We start from the raw sequence: 23,230 nt of genomic DNA, 5'->3' as shown, positions 1-23,230 counted from the left end.
GAGGTAGTGCCTAGGCCTTAGGACAGATCGGTGGTGGGTTCGAGATGGATCTACAAGATTAAATACGCTGCAGACAGCAGTGTGGAAAAATACAAAGCCAAGTTTGTGGATAAGGAGTATGCTCAGAAGGAAGGAATTGACTACGAAGAGACCTTCGCCCCAGTAGCCAAGTATACATCTATTAGAACCGTGATATCTCTTGCAGCACAGATGGAATGGGAGATTCATCAGATGGATGTCAAAATAGCATTCCTGAACAGGGTAATAGAAAAGGAGGTATACATTGAACAGCCAGAAGGCTTTGAGACACATGAGAAGAAGTTTCATGTATGCAGATTGAAGAAAGCCTTGTATGGGTTGAAACAGGCACCTAGAGCGTGGTATGGTCAAATTGATGGCTACTTGCAGAAGATGGGGTTCACCAAGAGTGACGCAGATCCAAATATCTACTATCCGGTTGTAGAGAATGAGCCTCTAATCCTAGTATTATATGTGGATGATCTCTTCCTAACAGGATCATCAAGGACTACAAGAAGAATCTAGCCACAGAATTTGACATGAAGGATTTGGGACAGATGCATTATTTCCTGGGGTTGGAAGTTTGGCAAAAAAAGGGGGAGATCTTCCTTGGACAAGGGAGATATGCTACAGAAATTCTGAAGAGATTCAGGATGCGGGACTATAGACCCATGGCTACTCCAATGATCACCAACTGGAAGAAAAATGATGCATCAGAAGGCAAGGATGTTGATCCCACCTTATACAGGCAGCGCATAGGGTCCCTGATGTATCTGGTCAATACCAGGCCAGACATTTGTTATGCTGTCAACACCCTCAGTCAGTTCATGCTAGAACCGAAGAGGGCGCACTGAGCAGTAGCCAAACATGTTCTCAGATATATACAGGGAACAGTCGATTATGGACTCTTGTACACCTGGAGTAAGGATATCAGATTAAGTGGATTCACTGATGCAGATTGGGCTAGAAGTTTAGTGGATCGGAAAAGTACCTTTGGGTACTGTTTCAACATTGGATCGAGAATGACCTCCTGGTGCAGTAGGAAACAGAAATCTGTAGCTCTGAGCTCAGCTGAAGCAGAAGATATGGCCGCAAGCACAGTGTCGTGCGAAGCAATATGGCTTAGAAAACTGCTTGTGAACCTATTTAGAAGAAAGATGGAAGTGACCAAGATCATGTGTGATAATCAGAGTTGCATCAAACTCTCTGAGAATCCAGTATTTATGTAATATTCTTAATTAGCCCCAGCTAATTGGAATATTCAATTTTGCCTTCTATAATTATTTTGTAAATAAAAAAATGAGAAAGGGGGACATAACTCACTTTTAGAATAAAAGTCACTTCCTAGTAGCACAACGTTGTGACTTAAAGGGAGAGCCAAGGGGGCCAAAAGGGGGACGCAGAAATGGAGCCCACGCAGACACATGGAGGGACTACGCAGGAGGGGAGGAACACGTGGCAAAAGGGGAATCACGCAGGAGAAGGTGAGCATTGGGATTGATAGAGGCAGAAGCTATAAAAGAGAGAGGAGTCCCCTCATTTTGATCATTCAGTTATGTGCATTTTGAGCTAGCCGTTTCGACTTCTGAGCACGTTGGTTGTTTAGCTGGTCTGCAACACTGTTTAGTGCATTGAGTGTCTCCGTTCGGAGATCTCACCCTTAGCCTCGGGGGACTCCGAGTGCCTGCTCGGGCAAGGTATTTCCATCAGTATTTCAGCAGTAGTTTTATCAGCATTTCAGCAGCAGTTTCATCAGCATTTTGGAGGACTGTGCAGCACTTGGAGAGGGACGCAGTTCTTTTTGGTTGTAGTGTTGGATTGGGGTTTGCAGGTGGATTTATGCTGGGAGATTGAGCAGGGGTCCAGCTCTTGTCTAATTGGAGGATTTTGGCAGGGTTTCAGGCAGTGTTTCAGACAGAGTTTAGAGAGGTTTTCTTAAGTGGCAGCGCAGGGAATTGAGGAACTGCGCAGAACCCCAAGAGGGTGTTTTTCGGGGGTCGGCCATTCCAGGAAAGCTTTCTGGGTTTTTCTGGGTTTCTTGAGTAGAGCCCGAATCCAGAGTTTCAGCTTTTTCCGAGGAGGGGAGCAGCCCCAAATCATCATTGGTTTTCTAGCGCCAGCAGCATCCACACAGAGAGGCCATTCTTGTCATTCTGAGAGTATTTCTTCACTTGTCTTGTGCAAGTCGAGGTGCCATCTGTTTAATCACCTCTTGTACTCATTTTATTGCTTAGTATAATAAAATGGCTTAGCATTTCTCGCTACATTTCTTGTGTATCTGCTTATATTTCCGGTTTACATTATTATATGATGTTCCACTGTTTTTTTTATCACTTCTAGGTTATTATATCATTTGCACATATTTGCTTGGAGTTTTGTTGGGGTTTGAGGAATATTTTGGGTTAGGAATATTAGAATTTCACGACCGGTCAAAGCACATTGATATTCTATGTCACTTTGTCAGACACTGTGTCCAACGAGGAGTTGTACAATTGAGCTACACTCCTACAAGAGAACAGGTGGCAGACATCCTTACCAAGGCCCTTGGAAGAACAAATTTTGATTATTTCAAGGAGAAGATGGGGATGAAAAAAAGTCCATTTCAGTAGCAGAAATGGGTATGATGTTGCAGTGCAGATACAATATTGGGAAGAAGGACCAGCAGCATCACGGATGCAAAGAGAGTTGTAGTGCAGATGCAGTGTTGGGAAGAAGGACCAGTGGCAGCACGGATGCAGAGGGAGTTGTAGTGCAGATGCAGTGTTGGGAAGAAGGACCAGCAGCAACATGGATGCAGAGGAAGCTGCAGTACAGATGTGGCAGTGATAGAGCCATGGGCAGCAATACAGGATGCAGCAGTGCAGAGGATGTTGGGCGGGGTGGCCTAGCATCAGCACAAGTACCAATGCCGTATAATTAGAGTAATGCTCAGTGTGGAGCATTACTAGAGCACATTCCTCACTAAGAGGGAGTGTTGATTTGGGGTAGCATCAGATGTGCTCTAGCCATGAAAATTGGTGGAAAAACTAAAGAGCATGAGATCTCCAAGACCCAAAAATCGTTTTGGAAAATTCCATCCGGATGAAAAGTTATTAAAATAATTAATATTTTTAATGAGATCCTAAGTCTAAACTTAGGAAAATAAAAATATTAATGGGTATTAATAAAGATAAGGATGAGAAGCTTCTAAGAGACGAAGATCAAGTCTATTTTAATCTTAGCCGTTGATTAGGGACTTAATTTCGGCCATTGATTTATCAACTAGAAAAGTATAAGACAAGGCTTGAGGGTCAATTGGAGATATACTGAGGGAGACCAGTCAGTTCGATTTCTGGAGCGGGATTTGCTGAGAAATTCGAACTAGAGGTCTGGATTGCAGCAAGAGGTAGCGAGTACGGAGCAGAGAGGCAATGACAGTGTCAGAGGATCAGCACAAAGGTCAGAAAGGCAGAAGAAGAACAACTCAGGAAAACACATAGGCAACAGGACTGCGCAGTCACTAGAGGGCCTGCGTGGGTGACGAGGGGGTCTGGGAGTTGCGCAGAGGCTAGCTGGTCTGATGCCGAGCCTAAGATAGGTGTCGGAGAATTTATCTCAGTCGGGTGAGCCAGTTTGACTCCCAATGTACACAAAAAAGCTATCTGATAATAAAATCCTCTTCTACTACACCGGTTTTCCCGCATTGGGTTTTTCAGGGACAATTGTCCAAAAATATCTGTGTTGATGTGTTTGATTCTTGTGCATGTATTTGTTTTTTTATTATGGTGTGATATCTGCAATAAAATTTATTTTAATATTTACTGAAGGGTTTTAGTAAATAACTTATTGGAAAATATGTAGGCAAAATAAATCAGTTGTTGCGGTCATAGAATTTTCACAGCGGAGATAGTTGAAATTCACAGCAGGAGAAGAGACCCTACAGCTCGTATCCCAAGGACGACACAAGCCCAAATTCCTAGGAGAACTGTTGCTCAAAAATCAAGAAAGTTTCCAGCGAAATTTTTGAGGAACAGTGTGAATTTCTAGGAGATTCAGCGCTGATTTTGAGGAAGGGGCAAGCCCAGATTTTGAGGAGAAAGGGCAGCCTTATCAGCTCAAATTTCGAGGCTGTTTTCAGAGCATTTATTGCAGCCCTGTGGCATGATTTTGCAGGCCTGACAGAGGCAGTCAGACAACAAGTTTTTCCAGGCAGAAGAGCAGTTCTGTGGCACGGAAATCAAGGAAAAGGAGAGTTGTTCTGTAGCATGATTTTTGAGGGACGAGGCTGTCAGTGGCAAGTCTTTCAAGGCAGAGATTGCTGGAACAGTGGCTCGATTCCCAAGGGAAGAGAAGCTGGAAAGTGGCCTGAATTCCAAGGCTGAGAGTGTTGGAACAGTGGCATAAATTTCCAGAACTGTGGCACGAAAATCAGGGAGAGATAGGTACCCTGTGTGATGTATTTAATGATATAATATTTTTCCTAAGAAAGAGCAAATAAAATCTTCCATATGACTGGTTTTCCCCTTGTGGGTTTTTCCAAGGTCAAAGTTGACCAAAAATAAGTGTCTCAGTTGAGAATGCTTGTTAAAATTCTCTATCAGCTGAATGGTTAAAGTGTAGAGGTAGCCTAGCAATGTTTTGTTTTAATGCATATGACGTTTATTTATCAGTCATGCTTTTGTTGAGTTGTGGGCATTCAACCATATGCAATCAAACTAAACTGGAAGGGCTACAGCATAACCCAATTTTTTTTTTACAAAAGGAAATCCAATCGGACCTAGATAGCTCATGAGGCAAAAAATGAATAATCCACCTAGGACATTAGGAAACGCTTGACTTTCTCCCAAGATAATTATGCTCTATTCCTGTATTTTACTTTGTAATCGATTTGTGAGAATTTCTCCATGTACTCGGGAAATTGATATGAAAAACCCCAATAGAAAAATTCAATCCCTCTCCCCCCATTCTGAAAAGGGAGGTTGGAAATCAGCAATATCCCAATCAGCACTATCTGCATTATTGTTGTTGGCTATGCTACAGCTTTTTTATAATAAAATATTTGAATGCTCCTATTTAAAAAAAAAAGGTATAGCAAGCATCAAACTTCACATTGAAGAAGTGGGTTCCTTGCACTTTGTGCCCCACTTATTATCAAAAATAATAATAATAAAATCTTAATGATGGTACCATTTGTGTAGTGTTCCTTAATCCTTGAAGATTGAAGCACAACTACATATATAGAGAATATAATTATAGAATAACCAAAAACAAAAGACAATAAGATGAAATCTTTAAAGATGCTGTTATATGTTGATAATGAAAGAAGCAATGTCTACTTACCTCTTAAGACAAGGCAACTTTTCACTGAGCAGAGATCCAAATACACAACACAAGACAAAACATTCTATACTCTCCTATCTCTTTAAATATCTTTTTCGTAACAGAAACCCTAACTACTTGTGGTCCTGTCACTAATGGGTACCAACTACCTAATGGGTCATATAAACTGGACCCTTTTATAGTCAATAACTATTCAATGGGCCTTATTCAAAGACGATGGCCATGACCATGGCTCGTAGAACAACCAATGAATGGGTGCAATTTTAAGGCATGCCTTGCATAATGGTCACCAATTTGAAACCCTGTGAATGTCCCAGCTACCTAACCCTCAACTAAAGGTTATAGTGGTAGCAGTGGGAATCGACCTTGTATCGCGTGAGTATGAGATTGGCCTAGTTATGATTCCCCTAGTTACAAAATGATGTAGGAGCATCAAATGAGATAAATTACCTTTACCCTGACCAGTGAAAATTATTTACTAAAGAGGGTTGGACCTCTTAAATGTTCTTATTTATTACTTGTTAAAGTTATTGGAGTGCCCAGATTTGGAGTGAAGTGATAGAGTTTGTTAGCTTAGGTGTGTGTTAGGCCAATTAAATAGGGATTAGGTTGTTTGAGAAATTCGAATTTAGAGAGGAGCATTAAAAAAGAGAAAAACTCATAATTTGAGGGAGTTGAACGTAGATCAGGTCAGTAAGGGCCAGAACAATTTTTTTTATTGTGATTTTTCTTTTCATAATTGATTCAGTGGAGTTTCATGGTGTATCTGATATCATCTTATGTCAAGAAATTGTTTGCTTCAATTGATGAAAAATCATTCTGCTGTAGTTTAATGGTGGAATCTTGTAGATTGATATCCAGTAAATTGGGTATCTTTAGGAATTTTGCATCCAAACAAGATTGATCTATAGATTTGCTCAATGTTGTGAGTATTTTATCCTAATTGCGTATTTTCTCAATGATAGATCTAAAGAATTCTCGAATTTCTATGTTTTTCCTTGCTTGAAATCGCTCCGAGAAAACAAAACCCTCAGTCACAGAAGGGTCGCGCCATGGGTCACGCTTGAAATAGAAAGGTCACGCCAGGAGCAAAAGGGTCGCGCATTAGACAGAAAGGTCACGCCATGGATTGTGCCTGGAGCAAAAGGGTCGTGCATCAGACAGAAAGGTTGCGTCGTGGGTCGCGCCTGCAGCAGAAGGGTCGCGCCTGAGACAGAAAGGTCGCGCCAGCCTACAGAAGGGTCGCACCTGAGACAGAAAGGTCGCGCCAGCCTACAGAAGGGTCGCGTCGGTTCAGGATTGTTTTTTAATCAACTTTAGGAGCCCATTTCGAACTTTGATTGCTAGGTCATCAAACTCGACCAAATACCCAGGGAAAGGCCTCCAAAAATTGAATTTGCCAACCTCACTCAAAAGCATTGTGCCTGTTAAAGAAGTTTTTGGAGACAAAAGTTTTGAAGAACAAAGCATTGGTGGGTCGACCTGCCATCATTTGGTATCAAAGCAAGGTTTAGAGTATTGTTCTCAAAACTTCAACAAATATGCCACCCAGGAGAGGAGGAGTTGGCATAGGTCGAGGAAGACCTGTAGCCAATGCAGTACTGCTTGAAGAAATTAGACATCTTCGCACAAGAATGGAGGTGATGGAAACTGCCCAGAGAAGAATCCCTGATGAGGGAAATGCCAGTGTTGAAGAAGAATCTTCTGAGTAAGAAGAAGGGGAAGAAAGTGAAATAGGCAAAGTTCTCAAGATGTTGGCAAAAGCAAGTGGAACACTGAAGGTAGAAATACCTCTGTATGAAGGAAACCTTAATGTGGAAGAGTTGATGGATTGGATTAGTGCATTAGATAAGTATTTTGACTATGAAGAGGTCGAAGATAAAAAGAAGGTGAAATTCGCAGCTACCATATTGAAAGGCCATGCAGCCATCTGGTGGGATGAGCTACAAATATCTAGAGAAAGGAAGGGAAAACTCAAGATTAAGTAGTGGGATAAAATGGTGAGCAAATTGAAAGGTAAATTTATGCCCAAGGATTACCAATTAAACCTTTTCAGACAATTACAAAACTTAAGACAGAAAGGGATGATTGTTGGAGAGTACACAGAGGACATGCTAAAGATAACATGGAAAAAGTAGCCAGATATATCAACGGATTGAGATACAATATACAAGATGAAATCAGTTTGCTAAGTCTGAAGACAATTGAAGATGCTAGTTGGATGACAACAGCAGAGTTAAAGAAACATCAAGTGAATCCTGAAGACTTGATGGAACCTTCTTTTCTTCCCCAGGAGTCTGATGCAGGAGCATCAAATGAGATAAATTACCTTTGACCTGACCGGTCAAAATTATTTACTAAAGAGGGTTGGACCTCTTAAATATTCTTATTTATTATTTGTTTGTAAAAGTTATTGGAGTGCCCAGATTAGGAGTGAAGTGATAGAGTTTGTTAGCTTAGGTGTGTGTTAGGCCAATTAAATAGGGATTAGGTTGTTTGAGAAATTCGAATTTAGAGAGGAGCATTAAAAAAGAGAAAAACTCATTTTTTGAGGAAGTTGAATGTAGATTAGGTCAGTAAGGGCCAGAACAATTTTTTTGATTGTGATTTTTCTTTTCATAATTGATTCAATGGAGTTTCATGGTGTATCTGATATCATCTTATGTCAAGAAATTGTTTGCTTCAATTGATGAAAAATCATTCTGTTGTAGTTTAATGGTGGAATCCTGTAGATTGATATCCAGTAAATTGTGTATCTTTGGGAATTTTGCATCCAAACGAGATTGATCTATAGATCTGCTCAATGTTGTGAGTATTTTATCCTAATTGCATGTTTTCTCAATGATAGATCTAAAGAATTCTTGAATTTCTATGTTTTTTCTTGCTTGAAATCGCTTTGAGAAAACAAAACCCTCAGTCACAGAAGGGTCGCGCCATGGGTCGCGCTTGAAATAGAAAGGTCGCACCAGGAGCAAAAGGGTCGTGCATCAGACAAAAAGGTCGCGCCATGGGCCGCGCCTAGAGCAAAAGGGTCGCCCCTGGAGCAAAAGGGTCGCACCTACAGCAGAAGGGTCGCACCTGAGATAGAAAGGTCGTGCTAGCCTACAGAAGGGTTGCGCCAATTCAAAGTTGTTTTTTTAATCAACTTTTAGGAGCCCATTTCGAACTTTGATTGCTGGGTCAAGACTCAAGAAGCCCCGTGTGTCTACTTTCTGTTGAGTCATCAAACTCGACAAAATACCTAGGGAAAGGCCTCCAAAAATTGAATTTGCCAACCTCACTCAGAAGCATTGTGCCTGTTAAAGAAGTTTTTGGAGACAGAAGTTTAGAAGAACAGAATATTGGCGGGTCAACCTGCCATCACAAAAAAAGAGGGTACATACAGCAATTAACTAACTCCTACATAACCTGAAGTAGGGAGGGTAGGGTAGGACCCTAACATGCCCCACCCTTTTGAAAACAACATTGTACTCAAGGCTGAAGGTGAGGAAATTGTTGCAAGATCATGGTTGGTTCCCATGTGGCATCTTTGGGTGGCATGTCTTTCCACGAGATCAATACTTCACTAATTGTGCCCCAGTGCAAATGACGATCTCTAGTATCCAACATTGCTTCCAACTAAAGCCAAATGGAGCATTCTTCATCAATTTCCAGTAATTCGGCATGCACCCTGCACCTCGACCTCATGACCTTCTTTAGACAAGACACATGAAATACTAGATGAATCTTGGAGTGGACTAAAAGAGCTAGTTTGTAGGCCACTTTTTAAATGCGTTGGATGATCTCATAGGGTCCATAAAATTTGGGTGCTAATTTCTAAGGTGTTTTGTCGTTTAGTGATGTTTGTTGATAGAGTTGAAGGTGAAGAAACACCTGATCCCCTACTGCAAAAGGACATTCGCAGTGATGTTAATAAGTTTGTCGCTTCATTCTATTTTGAGCCATAACCAAATTGTCCTTTAGCATCTGAAGAATGGCTTCTCCAGTATGGAATATGTGATCCACTGCCTGAACCTTTCAAATACCTAGTAAAAATAAAGTCATTGACAATACATTTTGGCCATAAACAACTTCATATGGGGTCATTTTGGTAGCACAATGATAAAAGGTGTTAGACACCTTAATCCTCCAAGATCACGGTGAATAGTAATTAGCAGCGTTTTAAAAACCGGTCGGCTTGAACCGAAAACCAGTCAAACCGTTCGGTTCATTAGCCGATTGGGTCAAACCAACAGGAAAATCGAGTTTAACCCACCTCCTCACCCCAAAAATCACATAAATCGATGCTAACCGGCCGGTTCCGTCCTAAACTGGTTGGTTCACTGCCAAGGCCACGGAGGACCCACACAACGCACTTCAGATAGGTTCCAGGGTGTTTTGGAGGGAAAATAAGGGTTGTTTCACTCCAAAAACACCCTCTCGAAGCCTTTAAAAGGAGCTTAGCCCTCTCATTTGTCTTACACTGTTGATTTGGAGTAGCATCGGATGTGATCTAGCCACAAAATTTGGTGGAGAGGTTGGGGCACCTGAGATCTCCAATACCCATAAAAGGTTTGGGCAGATTCTAAACAGATTAGGAGATATAGAAATAATTAATATTTTTAATGGAGTCCCCAAGTCTAAACTTAGGGAAAATAAAATATTAATGTATATTACTATGAATCTGTGTTAAAATGGTCCAAAAGACATGGATCAAGCCAGATCTAATATTAACCATTGATTAGGAGCTTAATCTCGGTCGTTGAGATGTCAATAGGAAAAGTATAAGAAGAGGCTTGAGGGTCACTTGGAAAAGACACCAGAGTGAACAGTCATTCTATTCTTTAGAGTGGGATTTGCTAAGAGAGATAGAATTAGTGATCAGGAGAGCAGTTGAGGGGCATTGAGTACAGAGAAACAGAGAAGGCAGAGAGTGTGTCGGGAGAGTAGCGCAACAGCCAAGGAGAGTGACGCAGAGCCAGCAAGGGTTGACGCAGAGCCACACGGAGGCAGCCAAGTGTTGCGCAGAGCACCAGAGGGGCCAGCGTCGCTGATGCAGAGGCTCCTAGAGCTGACGCAGGGCCTCCTGGGGCTGACGCAAGCCAACGAAGGTTGACGCAGGGCCAACGCTGGGCTAGGAGAGGCTGACGCAATCCAGATTGGGCAGACGCTGGGGTTGCAGAGCAGTTTTGTGTTGAGGAACTGCCAGAAGGATTTTCCAGGGTTTCAGCCAGGATATTTCTCTCAAACTGTGAGGTAGAGCTGCTAAGGAAATTCTCTATTGGGTGGGCCAGTTTCGGCACCCAGATTGTACTTTGATATTGCTTAATAAGAAAACCCTCAAATAGCTACACCAGTTTTCCCGCATTGGGTTTTTCCGAGACATTGGTCCAAAAATAATGGTGTCATGTGGTGTGTTTGTTCTTGTTTCTTTTAGTTGTTGATCTGTAATATGTTGAGCATGCACTGGTGTTTATTTTCAATATTTACTTTGTAAATAACTTGTTAAATAAAAATAACAAGTAGGTAGGAATACATCAAAAAAAGTGCATGAAGGGTTTCTAATGTGTCAAACTTAGAAATTCCAACATGGTATCAGAGCATGATTGCAGATCACAGGAGGACTAAAAGACATCAGCCGAGAGGAGCAATAGCAACAGAAAACAGTCGTCCCGAGATGACAAAAGTTGTTCCTAACAGCGCAGAAGCCAAGAAGTGTGACGTAGAGCCAGCCAGAGCCACGCAGAAGAAGTCGGGAGCTGCGTAGAGCCTCAGAGAGGCCAACGTTGCTGACGCAGAGGGCCAGAGGGCTGACGCAAGGCATCCCAAGGCTAACGCAGAGCCAGCGTGAGGCAGAGAGGGGCTGACGCAGTTCACAGAGAGGCAGTTGTTGGAGTCTAGAAGGCTGCAAAAATATTACAGAGTGGAGCTGATGAGGTAATGTAGTCAGAACAGTACTTGACAGAGCAGGGCCAGAGGAGTTGTTACCGAGGGTTTCTAGCCGAGGAACCTGGATCAACAGTGCAATTGCATAAGAGGATCAGAATATGGAGCATCTCGACATGGAGGGAAATAAGGACTTAAAGGGAGTCCAGAAGAGAACTTCCAGACATGAAGTAGAGACTCAGAGGAGTCGAACAGAGAACTTCCTGGAGGGAAGTAGAGGAGTGTCATGGCACTACACGAGGTAAGAGATCAGGATAGACTGGACAGAGCATCGAACTTCGCAGTATGGAAGGCCAGAATCTTATCCGTACTTGACAGGAATCGTGTCAAGAACTTCGCCTTGAAGGTAATAACTATCCCAGTCGACCCCAATGATAATGACAGGTACGAGGAGGCAATGGCGAGGGCCAAGTGCATTATCCTTGACGAAGTCAAGGATCATGTGGTACCACATATAGCCGAGAAGGAAACGGTAGTTGAGATGTGGGAGGCTCTCAAGAACCTGTACCAGCATACTTCTGTGCAGAGAAGAATGTTGCTCAAGAACCAGATGAGGTCCTATCAGATGAAGAAGGGTCAATCGATTGACACCTTCCCCGGACTCGCATTGTTTTAAGATCTCGCCGACTCGTAACCGACTCAGCCAAGTTGGTCCGAGCTGGAAAAAAAAAAATCAACTCGGCAGAAGATTCGGTTCGATCAGTTGAGTTATGACTGACCCGGCCCTGTTATAGCATGACTCGACCGAGTCAGTCATAACTCAGCTGACTCGGCCGGATCCGTAACTACTCGGCCGGGTCAGTTCATGTGGCCAGTAAACCCCAAAAACAGTGTTTTTTTATATTTTTTTTTAATTTTTAAGATTTTGTTGAGTGTTGGGGACTCCAAGTTATTTTAAAAATTGGTTAAGTGCTATTTGGGGTCCATTCCCCTATCCCAAACCCTATTTAACCCACTCAAATGCTCTCATTCTCTCACAGCCATCTCATGCATTTGAGTGAGAACTTTAGTGAGAGTTTGTGAACAGTTGTTGAGTTTGTTTTTGGAGCAGCAGTGAGGAGTCTTGGGCAGGCATTGTAGCTGGAGTGAGGAGCTTCTTAGGCAGCCATTTGGAGCAGCATTGAGGAGTTGATTTCTTGGAGCAAGCTTGAGGAGGCAGTTTGTGCTTGGAGGTATTTTTTTCACTTGTGCAAATCTGTTTTTGCTTATTAAATTTTAGGTGCATATCTAGAAATCCTAAAGAGTGTTTTTTGTGAAAGAAATGAACATTGAATTAATGTTTTTTTTTTTGTTCATTTTCAGATTGTTTGCTTTCATTTCCTAGTCAAAAAATGGCACCTAGAGTGAAAAATGTTGCTTGGGCATATGTTGAAATGGTTGATAGTCAAATGCATTGCAAATTTTGCCAAAGGAAAATTAAGGAAGGTCCTGGGGGCATTAATAGGCTGAAACAACACTTGGCGGGGATTAGAGGCCAAATTACTCCATGTATCTCACCAAAAATTGGGGAGATTAGGAAGGAATTGTTAGCCAGCTTTGAGAAGTTTAAAGAAGATAAGGCCAGGCAAAAAGAGTTAGAGGCTAAAATTGGGAGGAAGAGGGAGATACAAAAAATGATGGCTACCAACCCCCATTATGATTTTGAAGGTTCTTCCTCTATCCCTCATACTGATGCATCCAACCCTTTCCGATATGTTCCTCCCTCTTTTGGTTCTGTTCAAAATAAGAGAAAGGGTAGAATGAAAAAGGGTGATATGACTATCAAAAGTTATTTCACTCCCTCCTCTCCATCAGATGCACATGGTCCTCAAGCTAGTAAAAGTCAAATGTAGCCCACTTTAGATGACCATTGGAAGAAAGAATTGAGGGAGAATGCTTGTGATTACATAGCTAGACGGTGGTATGATGCTGATATCCCCTTCAGTGATTCCCGTTCACCATATTATGAGCCTATGTTTGATGCCATACATGCTGCTGGAAAAGGCTTCAAAGGCCCTACTATGCATGAGCTAAGGGGGTATCGTTTGCAGAAAGAAATTGCCTCCATTAATGAGTATTTGAAAGATTTCAAGGACTCATGGGCAAGAACAGGATGTACCATCATGTCAGATGGATGGATTGATCAAAGAAATCGTGCCATCATAAACTTTCTTATCTTCTGCCCACGGGGAACCATGTTTTTAAAATCAGTTGATGCATCTGATAAGGTAAAAGATGGGCAATTGTTGTTTTAGCTATTGGATCAGGTTGTTGAGGAGGTGAGGGTGGCTAATGTTGTTCAAATCATCACAAATAATGCCTCTAACTATGTTCTTGTTGGTAAACTGTTAGAGGAAAAACACAAGACCATATTTTGGACCCCATGTGTTGCACATTGCATAGACCTCATGCTTGAGGATATTGGAAAAATAGATTGGGTCAAAAACACTGTAGATCATGCCAAAAGCATAACAAAATTTATCTACGATCATTCATGGATTTTGAGCCTCATAAGGAAACACACTGGGCGCAGGGATATTATTAGGCCTGCCATCACTAGATTTGCTACTCATTTTTTGACATTGCAATCTATGCTTTCCCAAAATAGAAACTTGCAAAAAATGTTTTCCAGTGATGAATGGAATCAAAGCAATTGGTCTCACAAACTGGAAGGCAAAGAATTGAAAAAGAAAATTAATGAAGAAACTTTTTGGAGAAAGGCAGCAGAGATTGTGAAGCTTGTTGAGCCACTGGTTAAGGTGTTGTGGTTGGTGGATGGGGAAAGATTGGCTATGGGCTTCATTTATGAGGCTATGGATCAAGCAAAGGAGCAAATAAAGAGGGAATACAGGGATAGAGTGGCTAAGTATGGGCCCATTTGGGCAATCATTGATGAAAGATGGAACAATCAACTCCATCGCCATATACATGCAGCTGGGTATTTTTTGAACCCACAGTATCATTATAAAGCTAAAGGAGTCAGGAGCTTTGAGGGGGGAGGTCAGAGATGGACTGATTGACTGCATTGATCGCATGATCCCATTGGAATCTGATCCCCTGGAGATACACCGACAGGTCACGACCTTCAGCAATGCCTCCGGTACCTTTGGGAAGAACCTAGCAAAGATTGCAAGAGAAGCAGATGAGCCAAGTAAACAAAAATTTCAATTTTCAAATTCTTAATAGTTTTACTTTTTTTTAAAATTTGTTAAATCATTATAATTTGAAAGTTGGATATAATTTGTAATTTTGTTGAGCTAACTCATTACACTCCTATGTTTTTTGCTGCACAATGGTGGGAGGCTTTTGGTGGCCATTGTCTTGAATTGCAGAAGTTTGCAATTTGTATTTTGAGTCAAACTTGCAGTGCTACTGGGTGTGAGCGCAATCGGTCTGTCTTTGAGAGGATTCACAAAAAGAAGAGAAACCGTTTGGATCAAAAATGGTTAAATGATCTAGTCTATGTCCAATACAACCTCTGGCTCAGACGAAACCAATGGCTGAACAAAAGACCTGATTCAGATCCCATTGTGTTGGAAGACATTGATCCAACATCAGATTGGGTAGTGGAGAGTCATCCAGCAGAGTTTGATTTTGATGAGGATATTGATTTAGATTTAGATAGGGAGGCATCACTCGAACATGATGTTCAGCTGAATGCAGATCCCGATCCACCTGTACTACCAGCCTCAGCCTCACAGCCAGCAAGGACTCCAGTTGCAGGCGCTTCCTCTGCTCAGCCACAACAGAAGCGCAACCGCATATCTTCTCTATCTCAACTTGCATCTGCTGCACAGCCTGCTAGTGCTACCACTTCTACAGTTGCAGTTGGAGATGATGAGGAGGAGGAGGAGCCATGGGGCCCCCTGTCTGACTCTGATGATGATCCAGAGATTGATCCACATGATCTTGGCTCCTCTGGTAGTAGCTACAAGCCAGTAGTACTGGAGTCTGGTCATAGTTTACTTTTGTTGTAGAGGCCATTTCTAGCCTCCTTGGTTATGTGTTTTTTGTTTTGAATCTTTGATCATGTATGTATTGCCATTGGACAGTGCACTGGGTGCCATTTTGATATAATGGATATATTCATGAACCTACTTTGATCATATGTTGTCTTCCATCTATATTATAATGTTGTGTGTTTGGAAACATGAATGAAAATCTTTAAAATTATGTTTTTTTATTAAAAAAATAAATATTTAATGTATTTTTTACAACGATCGAGTCATTGAAATCGAGCCGGCCGAGTCGATACCGAGTCGGAGTCGGAGTCGGAGTCGACCCTCGGCCGAGTCGGAGTCCAAGTCGGAGTGTTAAAACATTGCCTCGGAGGACTAAATGAGATCCGAGACCAGTTGACTGCTATAGGAGCAACACCGGATCAAGAGCTTATGGTGAGGACAACCATGAATGCTATCTCGGAGGATTGGGAAGTGTTTGTCCAAAGTATCCTGGGGAGAGGGACTCTCCCACCTTGGGACGAGATGTGGGCAGCTCTTCGCCAGGAAGAGATCAGACGACAGTCGAAGACAAGTAACAGCAGCAAAGGGATCAAAGTCAAGCAAAAGGAGGAGGATGTGGCCCTAGCATCTGAGGGAAAGCAAGAGAAGCATAAGAAGAAAGATCTATCCAAGATCAAGTGCTTCCACTGTGGGGAGATGGGTCATTATGCGACCCACTGCCCAAGGAAGAAGAGTAAGGGAGAGTCTTCCGAGACTAAGGCAGCACCAGCACGAGCAGAGAAGGAAGTTTTGACAGACGATGAATATGCCATGAGTGCACACACACCACTTGAGCAAAAGTGGGGAGACATCGAGCTGTAGTCAGGAGGACTACAGGCGACGAGGGGCAAGATCCTTGAGGTACCCAACCTCTTGGATTAGACCTTGCTACGGGAGCTCCAACGAGGAGTAGCAGGACTAGATGAGTGGGTAGAGACGGATGCGGATGGGGGGGCAGAGAGAGCTACAGTGCAGGAGTCCCGAGACAACGCAAAGCTAGCAGGCTGCAACAGTGAAAGAGGCACATGAGTGTTGCACCAGTGCAAAAAGGCACAGAGAGGTGTGCAACGGTGTGATATGCAGGGAGTTGTTGCAGCAGCGCAGAGATCAGAGAGAGGGAGCACTTGTTAGCAGCAGAGGGAGCTTCAACATCAGTGGGTGTTTCTAGCACAACAGGGAGGTCAGTTGGGAGATCAGTTACTTACTTCTCAGTAACTGAGTTGCAGTGCAGCAGTGGGAAGCATGATGAGAGGAGGTGCAGTGCAGATGCAGTGCTGGGAGAAAGGACCACCAGCTGCAGCACAGATGCAGAGGGAGCTGTTGTACAGATGCAGCAGTGGCAATGGCAGAACCATGGGAAGCAGTATAGGAGGCAGTAGTGCAGAGGATGTTGGGCAGGAAAGCCTAGCATTAGCACAGGTACCAATGTCGAATGATCAGAGTAATACTCAGTGAGGAGTATTGCTAGAGCACAGTCCTCGCTAAGAGAGAGTGTTGATTTGGGGTAGAATCGGATGTGTTCCAGCCACGAAATTTGCTGGAGAGGTTGGGGCACATGAGATCTCCAATACCCAGAAAGGGTTTGGGCAGATTCTAAACAGATCAGGAGATATAAAAATAATTAATATTCTTAATGGGGTCCCTAAGTCTAAACTTAGGGAAAAAAATATTAATGTGTATCAATATGAATCTGTGTTAGAATGGTCCAAAAGACATGGATCAAGCCAGATCTAATATTAGCAGTTGATTAGGGACTTAATCTCGACCGTTGAGATGTCAACAGGAAAAGTATAAGAGGAGGCTTGAGGGTCACTAGGAGAAGACCCCAGAGTGATCAGTCATTCTATTCTTTAGAGCGTCGTGACGACAGCTGCCCAAGTGCGCGAAATCTAGGGTTTCCATGTCCCATTGCGCCGGAAACCTCTACCACGTAAGGGCGGGGGGGGAGGCTAGGGTGTTAGGTATACGAGTCGAGAGCACCTGAGAGAGTCGAAAGACTGAACCCGTGGTACGAGCACGCCTTGATGTGCGACGGGCGCCCGTGTTCGGTTATATGCGACTCAGGTGAGCGTTCGGTTATATGCGAAGACTTGGCACGGCATTCGCTTATGCGCGACAGTGATGGGCGCACTCATAGCAGGCGCGCCATGTTGGGCAAGGCGCACACCCCTTGATACGTGCATGATGGGCGAGTCACCAGCGGAAGGCGCGCGGGCGACCCGTGTTGGGTGCCCAAATGAAAGAGGTGACCATGTGTGGACGAGTTAGGACACGGGCAGGTGTGCGACGTGCGGCGATGGGTGTAATCGGCTAAGTGTTGGAGCCGACCCATGGGTGCGACAATGCACACGAAGGGACATGGCGGTTTGTTGGAATGGGGTGTGTCGAGGTTATGTGGTAGGTCGGTCAGGCATGCATGTTGATGGAGCCGACCCTTGTTATCCCCGAGAGACACGGCCCTTGGGCGAAAGGATGCGTATAAGTAAGGAGGATGGCGTTCAACAAAGTGACATCGAACTCAGGCTTCCACACCGCAAAACAAGTGCGAAGGAAGGAGTTGGGCGAAAACAGAAGGAAGAGAAGGACGTGGGTAAGAGGGCCGCACCGGTGGGCGGATTACAACAGGCAGGTCGAACTTGGTAGTGCGGACAAGCAGAGCGGGGCGGGTTACCGACCGGGCAAGCAGGCCTTCACTGCGTGCGAGCCATGCGCCCTCACTATGGACTGCACCAACGAGAGAGATAGAATCAGTGATCGGGAGAGAAGTTGAGGGGCATTGAGTACAGAGAAACAGAGAAGGCAAAGAGTGTGCCGGGAGAGCAGCGCAGCAGCCAATGAGAGTGACGCAGAGCCAGCAAGGGTTGATGCAGGCCCACACAGAGGCAGCCAAGTGCTGCGCAGAGCACCAGAGGGGCCAGCGTGGTTGACGCAGAGACTCCCAAAGCTGACGCAAGGCCTCCTGGGGCTGACGCAGACCAAGGAAGGCTAACACAGGGCCAGCGCTAGGCTAGGAGAGGCTGACGCAGTCCAGATTAAGCAGACGCTGGGGTTGCAGAGCAGTTATGTGCTGAGGAACTACCGGAAGGATTTTCCGGGGTTTCAGCCAGGAGATTTCTCTCAAACTGTGAGGTAGTGCTGCTAAGGAAATTCTCTATTGGGTAGGCCAGTTTCGACACCCAGATTGTACTCTGATATTGCTTATAGAAAACCCTCAGATAGCTGCACCGGTTTTCCCGCATTGGGTTTTTCCGAGACATTGGTCCAAAAATAATGGTGTCATGTAGTGTGTTTGTTCTTGTTTCTTTTAGTTGTTGATTTGTAATATGTTAAACATGCACTGGTGTTTATTTTCAGTATTTACTTAGTAAATAACTTGTTAAAGAAAAATAACAAGTAGGTAGGAATAAATCAGAAAAAATGCATGAAGGGTTTCTAACGTGTCGAACTTAGAAATTCCAACATACACATCTCATTTGGAATTTTTATGAGTTTGATTGGAAGCTTGGAGAGTGTTGAGCTTTTGTTGGAGTAGTGGAACAGCAGAGGGTTTGAGCTAAGTAGTAGTCAGCATGCCTCCAAAAGCCAAGGATATTGCATGGGCTCATTGTGATATGATTGATGGCAAAATGATCTGCAAATATTGCCAAATATCTATTGAAGGAGGGGGTATTAACAAGTTCAAGCAACACTTGCCTGTGATAGGAGGCCATGTAAATCCATGTGGAGCACCAAATGAAGTAATAGTGCATATTAGGGCCGAATACCTTCAAAAGTTTGAGACTCAAGTCACTGAACCAATAGAGAAGTTTGTGACTCAAGTAGTTGCAAAGTTTGGGAGTCAAGACTCAACCAACTGAGTTTGTTTGATTATGATGACTCATGAAAAGTTTCAACTGATAACGCTGATCACTAATATCATATATGTAGACTTGTAGTAGGCTAGTGGCCCCATAGTTTGTAGGGTTTGTTTTTGCACTCTAGAGGCCATTTAGAGCCTCATTGATTATATATTTTGTTGCTGATATGTATTGCACTTGGTGTCATTTTAATATATTCACCGTTACATAGTATATATATGAGTAAACTTTGCATATTTTGTGTCTATTGGTTTGGAATCATGGTTTTAAATCTTAAAAATAGTTTTTTCATTAAAAAATTATTATTTCATGTATTTTTTTAAAACCAGTTCATTGAAATCTAACCAGTCCCGGTTTGACCTGTTCCTGTTTGAAACACAGCTTATTAGGTGGACCAGTCCGGTCACCAGTTCCAGTTTTTAAAACTATGGTAATTAGTAAACATGTAACGGAAAGGTCGTTGGGCAAACTAACCGCCCACGGAGTTGGAGAACCTTTTCTCCTTGTAATGAATTTCTATCCTCATTAATGAATAACACATTGGAGCTTTTTGAACGATCCTCAGTCTGACATGGTACTAGAGCTGAGAAGATTTTCAATGCACCCACGTGGGAAGACTGTGCAGCGAAAGAGAGGAAGGCCAAACAAGCAAGCATCCTCACCCGTAAGTCGAATCAATCATTATGTTAATAATAAACATGGCAGAGGAGAGCTTTATTGTACAGCGAAAGAGAGAAAGACCAAACAAGCAAGTATCCTCGCCCCTAAGTAGATTAACCATTATGTTAGTAGAAGACACTGCAAAGGAAAGAGTTTCATTGTCCCTGCCAATCTAGGTAGAGAACATTGTAAATCAAGATTTCCTAAGGTTGTTTGTCCTGATCATTCATTGACATCCGTAGCGATGGGCAGTAATGGTGACCCAAGGTGTTTTTGTGGCCATCTAATTACTTTTCGCAGATGCTCGATCTAGCGACAGAATGGTCCGGACGATGTATACACGCTATCCTTCATATGTGTAAATGCATTAAGCCCATTGTAAGTTTATTTCGGGGACGTGAAAAATTCTTACATTGGATCTCTAATGCAGAATTCTCCGTTTCAGAAAAACTACAAACCAAAACTCTTTGAATTTTTGCCCTATTTATTTCTTATAAAAACTTCAGATAAAAACAGAGAAATAATTACCTGCTACTATCTCTGGCAATTATTTTGCCTTTTGCCCAGCGTACGGGCCTCCTCTGCTCTCTCGGTAATCGGCCAAAATTTCTGCGTTTATATGCTTTCGGATTCTGTAAGTCCTCTACTGTACTGCGAAACCAAAGTGAATATGTGATCACTGGAATGTGAGAGGCGTCTACAAAGACAATAGACTTATTACATCATGGTCATCGCTTGATTAGTTCTGAGTTGAAAATGGGTATGTATCTTATTTCTCCTAATTTCTCATGTGAGATGTGTTGTGTTGTATGGTTGTGTGGGTAGCAATAAATAAGATAATAAAAGGGGTTTGGGGTTCCGTGGCTCTCTCAGAGCTGTGAAAGACCCGATTGATCCTAAGGACATGAAGGGCGTCTATGTCATTCCCTGTTCCTGTGAGACCCCTTATATTGCTGAGACTGGTCGCTCTATCAATCAACGGATTAGCGAGCATTCGACTGACCTAAGACATGGTAGGACCAAGTCCTCAGCCCTCGCTGAGCATGTGGGGAAGACTATGCGTCACGTATGTATAGAGGAGGCTCAAGTCATTGCCAAAGTTGCGCAGTTTCACCATCGCAAATTTAGAGAGGCCCTGGAGATTGAGAAAAGGCCGAACAATCTTAATAGGGATGATGGCTGGAAGATTAGCAGTTGCTGGGTCCCAGCCTTGTCTTCCTAGCCTCCTCATTCCCCTTTTGTTAGGTCTTAGGGTTTCTGTCTTCCCTCTCCTTAAGTTTTGTTTTTGGCGGATTAGTCCTATTATTATGGAGTGTTTGAGTTATTAATAAGTTATTATTAATTTCGGGCTAATTATTGTATTAACCTTATCCCGTTTATGATACTATTGGGTATATTATAATTAGATTAGATTTTTTGTCTCCATAATTTCAATTATTTATGCATTTATATTTAATTCTACTATACCTTTAGAATTGAAATTCCCTTTAACTATTGTCTAAAAAACCCTTTTTAAACCGTATAAGTAATAATATATTTACCTAATGACAGAGTTAACTTTAATAATTTTATTGGAATAACAGATTATTGAATAAATATTGATTATTTAATGAATATAAATTATTAATTTAATTATAAGAGGGGATCTAGTTTACCAAATGACCATTAGGTTTAAAGGATAAATAAGAAAGTATTATAAATAATATTAGTTATACTATTATTAATAAACATGGCCTCTAACAACCCTCAATTGTGGTAATTACCTAAATTCTAAGAATAATAATGATTTAACAAGAATACTATTTGTTTGTTTTTAATAATATTGGAATTATAAATTATTAAGTAAATATAGATTATTTAATAAACATATATTATTGTATATAACTTAAGTATGGGGGATTACGCAGTGCATTATATTAGATATCATTTTTGGGATTCAACTGCGTTAAGTAAGTCATTCAAAATTCATGAGAAATTAGTCAGTTACGACTACCTCTCATGGAAATGGTCATACGTTTGAATGACTTACTTAACGCAGTTGAATCCCAAAAATGATATCTAATATAATGCACTGCGTAATCCCCCATACTTAAATTCAAAAAGAGTCAAGGGATCTCTACTTGAATGGTTCATGAGGCACAATACTTGCTAAGGTTTTGCAAATGGAGTAGCAAGCTAAGTGGGCTTGATTGTGGGAAAAACTCCACAGTTAAGCACGCTTGAGCCAGAGGAGTTCTGGGATGGGTGACCTCCTGGGAAGTCCTGGTTATCGGGTGCAAGCCCCGGAAGTGATGATTGATGCTATGTGATTCGTTCTCCACATTTCGCTAGTTTCAATCCCACTTCTTCACCCCTGTGAGCATCACCCGATGCAATGAGGGCTAAGTGAACTATTCAAAATTCATGAGAAATTAGTCAGTTACGACTACCTCTCATGGAAATGGTCATACGTTTGAATGACTTACTTAACGTAGTTGAATCCCAAAAATGATATCTAATATAATGCACTGCGTAATCCCCCATACTTAAATTCAAAAAGAGTCAAGGGATCTCTACTTGAATGGTTCATGAGGCACAATACTTGCTAAGGTTTTGCAAATGGGGTAGCAAGCTAAGTGGGCTTGATTGTGGGAAAAACTCCACAGTTAAGCGCGCTTGAGCCAGAGGAGTTCTGGGATGGGTGACCTCCTCGGAAGTCCTGGTTACCGGGTGCAAGCCCCGGAAGTGATGATTGATGCTATGTGATTCGTTCTCCACATTTCGCTAGTTTCAATCCCACTTCTTCACCCCTGTGAGCATCACCTGATGCAATGAGTGCTAAGTGAACTATTCAAAATTCATGAGAAATTAGTCAGTTACGACTACCTCTCATGGAAATGGTCATACGTTTGAATGACTTACTTAACGCAGTTGAATCCCAAAAATGATATCTAATATAATGCACTGCGTAATCCCCCATACTTAAATTCAAAAAGAGTCAAGGGATCTCTACTTGAATGGTTCATGAGGCACAATACTTGCTAAGGTTTTGCAAATGGGGTAGCAAGCTAAGTGGGCTTGATTGTGGGAAAAACTCCACAGTTAAGCGCGCTTGAGCCAGAGGAGTTCTGGGATGGGTGACCTCCTGGGAAGTCCTGGTTTACTGGGTGCAAGCCCCGGAAGTGATGATTGATGCTATGTGATTCGTTCTCCACATTTCGCTAGTTTCAATCCCACTTCTTCACCCCTGTGAGCATCACCCGATGCAATGAGTGCTAAGTGAACTATTCAAAATTCATGAGAAATTAGTCAGTTACGACTACCTCTCATGGAAATGGTCATACGTTTGAATGACTTACTTAATGCAGTTGAATCCCAAAAATGATATCTAATATAATGCACTGCGTAATCCCCCATACTTAAATTCAAAAAGAGTCAAGGGATCTCTACTTGAATGGTTCATGAGGCACAATACTTGCTAAGGTTTTGCAA

General features: G+C 42.5%; 1 protein-coding gene across 2 annotated transcripts in view; it reads right to left on the bottom strand.

The window, feature by feature from the left end:
• The window catches only part of COS1 (6,7-dimethyl-8-ribityllumazine synthase / DMRL synthase / lumazine synthase / riboflavin synthase), a 196,840-nt gene extending 176,288 nt beyond the window's left edge, over positions 1-20,552 (bottom strand). The window contains exon 1 of one of the 2 annotated variants that reach the window (XM_089399562.1): positions 20,288-20,552. The gene's annotated coding sequence lies outside the window, so the exon portion shown is untranslated. The remainder of the gene's footprint in view (positions 1-20,287) is intronic. The other variant, XM_089399560.1, reaches the window with a different exon arrangement.
• Positions 20,553-23,230: the final 2,678 nt, after the last annotated feature.

This window comes from Pinus tabuliformis, chromosome 2_1, assembly GCF_031772625.1.
Source record: "Pinus tabuliformis cultivar Carrire ecotype Pingquan chromosome 2_1, CPIR1, whole genome shotgun sequence".
Classification (NCBI taxonomy): Eukaryota; Viridiplantae; Streptophyta; class Pinopsida; order Pinales; family Pinaceae; genus Pinus; species Pinus tabuliformis.
The sequence above is the reverse complement of the archived record's forward strand: the minus strand, read 5'-3'. Positions and strand labels throughout refer to the sequence as shown.